General features: G+C 35.2%; 1 long non-coding RNA gene across 1 annotated transcript; it reads left to right on the top strand.

Annotated features, from left to right (window-relative positions):
- The first annotated feature begins 302 nt into the window (after window positions 1-302).
- LOC107759380 (uncharacterized) lies at window positions 303-2,598 on the top strand. Its single transcript, XR_001642172.2, has 2 exons — window positions 303-1,029; window positions 2,282-2,598. It is a non-coding gene; the product is annotated as an uncharacterized LOC107759380 (long non-coding RNA).
- The last annotated feature ends 3,926 nt before the right edge of the window (window positions 2,599-6,524 follow it).

Genomic DNA, 6,524 nt, shown 5'->3' with positions numbered 1-6,524 from the left:
GAAAATACCAAAAAATATCTAAAATATTCATTGCATAGAATTTTAAGTTTTATTTGTATTTTAGGATTTAATTACGTTTATAATAAAAATAACAAAAAATACCATGGTCATTTTATATTTTTAATTTTTAGTCTTAAATTATTAATTTTCTTTCATTTGTTTTAAGTTAATTAATAATTTAATATTAGAAATAGTAAGTAGGGTAATTTTACAAATTAGATTTTAGTTAGGACTTAGTTTAGGATTTTATTTAATTTATTTAGGATTTATAAACCAAAAAAAAAAGAAAAAGAAAAGAAAGAAGGCTGCTTAGCCTTATTCGAAATTGGGCCAGGACTCAACGTCCTATTCTCCTTCTACTCGCTCCAGCCTTCCCCCATTACACCAAAATGCCACCATTTCATCCTAGTTTAATCTTAGCCATTAATCTCCCACCATCTAACGGTTGGGAACAAACCTCCCCTTCCCTTTATTACTGTTTGAGTGAGACCCTCCCCCCTTAAAACCCTAGAAACTCACACATAACTCGTCTCTCTCACCCCTCTCTCACTATCCGCCGCCTCCGCCGCCGGAAATCACCCTACGGCGACAGCCCATCGCCAAATAACCCCAAAACTTCACCATATAATCCCAAGATTCTTTCATCACCAATCTACCATTAATTCCCCTCAATTTCCATTAGAACTCCATGAATTTTAGATCTTAATCTAGGAAAAACCTAAATCCACCCCTTTTCAATTTTTTCTCAAAAATCCCAATTTGTTTGGGCTTAAAACCAATGTCAATCGACCGTTGTTGTTGAATGTTACAAGTTGGCTTGGTTGTGTCTCGTTTCAAGGTCGTCGTTCAACTCGCCACTAGCTGGTCAGTTTTGTGGAAAGCCACTGTAATTCTAGGTCCTTTTCCTTTTTCTTGGTTCATTTTTGTCATCTCTACTTGAAACACTGTCTACTCCCTTAAGCGTGAGTCAGTGTTCATGTTGTGATGCCTGACATCCTCCAGAATTTCCTTATGTTCGATGATATATTGGTAATCCTTTCCTCCTCCTTTTCATTCCCTGAATTAGCGGTTCTTTGTTTAATTATTACTTAATTATGAGTTCTTGTTTGACAACATGTTTAGTTCAATCATTAATTATTTTAATTGCCTAATTAGTTATTTGTCGAATTTGATGTTTGGTCAGTTTGTTGCTATAGTTTCAAATTGCATATTCATTTAACATGACAATTGGCTATTAATTCATGTTTAGTTGTGTTTGTTAGCTTGTTGATAGTTTAAGCTTAGTTACTTCCTGATTAATGCTATTAAGAGAAAGAAGTTTGGGAAAAAGAAGGGGTTAAATGAAAGATGGGTAAATGCAGGGATCTTGCAGGGTAGTTTAGGAATTGAAATTAAGGGAATGTTATATGTAACTATTTGAGAAAGTTCTAGAGACAGGACGAAGGATTAAAGTGCAATTAAAACCAGAAATTAGGTCAGATTTTGGGGTCAAAAGGGGAATTTTCAGAAGCTAAAAGGGTTGAAAAAAATATAGACGAATATCTGAATGGATAGCTGTTGGACAACTGTCCAATTCAGTTTTAAAAGATGCTCTTTTCTTAAAATTTAGGGACTGCATTCTTAGAATTATTCCCTTATCATTTGGGCACAAGGCAGATTTTATTTTCTCTATATAAGGCCTTCTATCTTCTTTCTCTCTCACACACACACGGAAAACCTCTCTGAAATACAGACTCATTTTCCTCATTTTTGAGGCGAATTTTGAGACTGATTTTGAGATTGAGGAAAACACTCAAAAAAACTTCCATCAAGCTAAGTTTTATTGTAGTTGTTTCTATCTGTTGATGCTGCTCTCGTTTAGTTGTAAAGTTAGGATCACTGTTTGGTTTTCTCTATTAGATGTCTCTCCATTAGTAGCTGAGCTTGTTTTCTTTGGATTCTAAACCTTTATTTGGTCATTTCTTTTGTTTCTTTGCTTGAGATATGTAAATCCTAAGCTTATTCTTTTATTTTGAATCATAGATGAAAATTTATTGAATATATGTTGGTTCTCACACTAACTAAGTGTTGTTTTGCCAAACTTTAAGTTCTATTGCTCTAATCTTGTTCTTGATCGATGTTTTGATGATGAATATGTTTTTCTCCGCTGAGATTTTGAGTTGGCTAATAGGCTATTGATGAATTTGAATGATTTAGAAAATCTATTTGTTGTTTTTCATGAATCTATGAGGGCTGTTTGAATTTCATTAAGTCTGTTTGTATTGGAGGTTTTGCTTGGCAGATTTTGAGCACTATTGAATTCATGTGAGTCATTCAACTATTCCCTGTGTTATTGTACGAGCTGCCAGATTGTGGAATTCATCTTATAATAACATTGGGATTCATAATTAATTAGTTCCAATCTTATAGCCTATTTTTTTATTTGAGTAGTTTCTTTTGGTCTCAATTTGTAATTAAGTGAACCTTCCTCCACTGAGTAGTGTATCTCAATCCATTAGTGCACTATTCAGTTAATTCAATTCAAATTAATATTACAGTTTCAAATGTAGAATTAAATGTAGCATTTTGATCCAGTAATGTGATTTTCATATCCCGATATTTGGAAGTTCGTCTAAATCGCTGCTAGTTATTGCCATTTAATTTGCTAGTTTCCAAACTTGTTTTGATGTGTTTATGGTAAGAATTTGGTAAATATTTATCATGTTCAGTCATTTAATTGTAAACACTATGTTGAATGTATCTATCTATTGCATCTAATTTCCTATGGGGTTCAACAGCCAAAGATTATATGAATCATGAAAAGATGAGTCTTGCTTTAATCTCTTTAAAAATATAGCTACTTTGTTTTCTTTTTTTTTTTGTTGGAAAGATAAATAGTATTAAACATAATTAAAGTTGCTACAGAGAGGGTGATGCTGTCGCATCTAAGTTATAGTTTATGTTTGGTTGATCATTACAGGGACTACTGCTATCAAAACTAACATTGTTATCTATCATGGTATCGCTAGAGGGAGCATCCATTTGTCGTTAATTGTCCCATTGTAGTTGTTGTATCCATGTTGTCTTCCTTAGGCGAGTGGCCTCTGCTCGATCCCTTTGTAAAAAGATTTTGACAAAATCCGGTGGTTGTTCAGAAATGGTTGCAGTTGTAGTAGAGTCGATGTTGCACCCCGCTTTTGCTAAGCCATCAGCCACCTCGTTCCCCTCCCTATAGGTGTGCATAATAGTAGGACTATGCAGCTTGTTTAGGAGGTGCCTGCAGCCATGAATTATATTAGTATAAAGGAGGTTATCTTGTCCCAACATCCTGATTACCTTTGTTGCATCGATGTTGATTTCCAGGGGAACCAAATGATATGTGTTTACCAATTCTAGTCCATAGAATAGAGCTTTTAGTTCTTCTTGAACTATGTTGGCACTGTCCAAATTTTCTGCAAAACCTATGATTCAATTTCCATTGGAGTCACATATTGCTCCTCATATTCCTGCTTTCTGAGTTAATGTTTCTACAGCCCCATCCGTGTTTAATTTATAGTAGTTTGGTTTAGGATGTATCCATTTAATGGGATGCATTGATGTTTGTTTTTTTATGGTTACTCTCACAGCGAGGTAGGTGAATTCAAGAGCATGATTAGTTACTTCTTTTTTAAGTGTTGAAGTATTTCTTGCACAATGGTAGTGTTATCTTAGGCTCTTTTCCCCTCTTGGAAACTGGATTGTATGAGTCCAATTAATTTTGGTAATAGAGGTTTTAACCTATTGACAATAATTTTTGTAATTATTTTGTAAGTTGTGTTACATAAGCTTATAGGTCGATATTGAGTGATTGCTACAACATTTTTTACTTTTGAAATTAGGCACAAATAAGTTTTGTTAATTTCTTCTAGTATTTTGCTTTCCTTGAAAGCATTATGGCAACATTGAATAAGTGATTGACTCACTTGTTGCCAATATGTTTGAAAAAAATATGGATGAAGGACATCCGGGCCAGGTACTTTAAAATGTTGAAAGAGAAGATTGCTTGCTTTATTTCAAGTAGGTACACTGGTTTAGCCAAGTATTGTAGATCATCGCAGTTTAATGAATTGATTATTGGGTAATTTTTCATGATATGCTTAGTGAAGCAGTGTTGTATTGTGAAAAGGTCAGTGTAGTATTGAATTATGGAGTTTTGTTGGATCAAAAGTCCAATTCCCTACACTGTCTTGTAAAGCGTTTATGCGATTACGTCTATATCTCTGTAAAGTAGACATGTGGAAAAATTTGGTGTTTGGATCACCGTCATTTAACCTATAAATTCTTGCTTTCAATTTCCAAAAGTCTTCTTCTTACCTAAGTAAATCACTAAATTCGTGAGTTAGTTGTATTTCTAAGGTCTGGAGGAAATGGCTAGTAGGATAGTAAATTGATTTTTGTATGCCATTAATTCTATTTAATAATTTCCTTTTTTTGGTGAAAATATTCCCAAAAGTATGCTTGTTACAATAAGTTGCATTCTCCTTAAAATTTGTCAAGGCTTCTACTAAAGATGAGCTATGTTGCCATGACTGTTATATTACATTAATAAGGGAAGAGTTTTGTCCAAATTTTTTCAAAATGGAATATGTTATTTCTAGGGACCCTATTTTGTTGAAGTGTGACCAAAATAGGACAATGGTCAGAGTATGTGCGTGGAAGATGTTGAAATACTGTTTCAGGGTAAATTTGGATCCAATCACAGTTAGCTAGTATTATATCCAATCTCTCTAGAATATTATTCCTATTCCTACATTTGTTTGTCCATGTATACTGACTACCCTTAAATCCTAGGTCTAGTAAGTTAATATAATTTAGACATTGCGTAAAAGCATCCACCCTTGTGTTGTTAATAGGATTGCTTCCAAATTTTTTATTTTGTCTAATGACCTCATTAAAATCCCCTCCAACTAGCCAGGGACCCTTATAAGAATCATGTACACATTTTAAATTATGCCACAATAAGCTACATGATTGAATAGTATTATTTGCATAAATTAAGGAAAGCAACCACTTGGTAGTGTTAGGAAATACCTGGACCATGCAGTTTACCTCCTGTGTAGTCACTGTTAGTTCATCCACAATTACTAAATCTACATTCCATAGTAAAGCTATACCACCTGACATTCCTTGCGCCTCAACTTGTACCATGTGTGAGAAGTTAAAATCATTTTTTAAAACTGTATGGTCATGCATGCGTGTCTCTAGTAGTGCAACTAAGACAGGTTTGTAGTTGTCCAACAGTGATCTAAACTGTCGTCTAAATTCTGCATTATTTGAGCTCCTACAATTCCAAACGATTAAATTCATAATAGGTTGTGGATTGTGTGGTTCATCTTGGTCAGCTACTTCAGTTGTCCCTCCCAGTGGTGCTTGAGAGTTCTGATGTGTTGGAGTAGTCATTCTCAGAGGTGGTATTATCACCATCGAGTATTTTTCCTCTTGTTGCTTTGTATTTACCCTGAAGTTTACACTGCATGTTGTTAGGCATGATTTCTACAAAAAGGGGACTGATTCTTAAATTTATGGATATAATGTCTGATTTTAGCCATTTAGATCCTAAAAACATGTTGTCTAAGAGTGGCCATAACATGCAGAAATTTGAAACAAGTCCTATGGGAATGTTATCTAAATGTTGAATTAGACGTGCAGAATTTAACGAATCCTATAGACAGGTTCTCTAAATACAGAGTTAAACATGCAGAATACAAGTCATATAGGCATGGCATCTAAGAGTGGTAATAAACATGCAGAAATTTAAACAAGTCCTATAGGCATGTCTTCTACCCTTCTACAGCTAAACATGCATAATTACCCATCCCGTTTCACTAGCCAACCCCAATGTTTATTACAACTTATTATAGAACAAATAATGAATTGCACCAGAAAAAGTGTAAAGAAGAAGTTACAACCAGAGGAAGCCTGATTCTTGACTTCCTCTCTGAGTTATGGAATAAACCACCTCAAATGCCATTGTTTCAAAGCCTTTCTCAGACTTGAGTGTGTCAATGTTCCCTAAGGGTCTCAAGGGGACCCCGGGAAGTGCTCACACCCAAGTTTGTATAACCAGATAGAGATGAGTGCAGTGTGGAAGGGCCAGCCCTTATGTGTCCAAGTTCAGAGGAAGCTCATGGGTCCCAAGGCGAGGCTCACATAAGAGGGGGAGAACCTAAGTCTAAGAGTATAGTGGAAGTGCAGAAGCAGAAATTTGTTTAAAACTGGGTTGAGAATAGCAAGGGGTAAGGATAGTTTGGAAAACAGTAGTAGTATAGCCAAAATTATAGAGCATCAGTAATTGCTCAAAGGGGGCAGGGGTTTGGGAATATATTGCAGGTAGCATATGACCCTAGGAGGAGTCAAATCTGGACATGCACAACAATAAGTAATGCTGGCATGCCCATAAACCAGCCAGAAGACACAACACATAGAGAGGACACGAAGCATATGATCCTGGGAGGGTCAGGTTTGGGTCATGCACAACAATGTCTAATGTTGACATGCCCTCAAAC

The sequence above is a fragment of the Nicotiana tabacum genome, chromosome 20, assembly GCF_000715075.1.
Source record: "Nicotiana tabacum cultivar K326 chromosome 20, ASM71507v2, whole genome shotgun sequence".
Classification (NCBI taxonomy): Eukaryota; Viridiplantae; Streptophyta; class Magnoliopsida; order Solanales; family Solanaceae; genus Nicotiana; species Nicotiana tabacum.
Note: the sequence above shows the minus strand (reverse complement) of the source record. Positions and strands in the feature narration are given on the sequence as shown.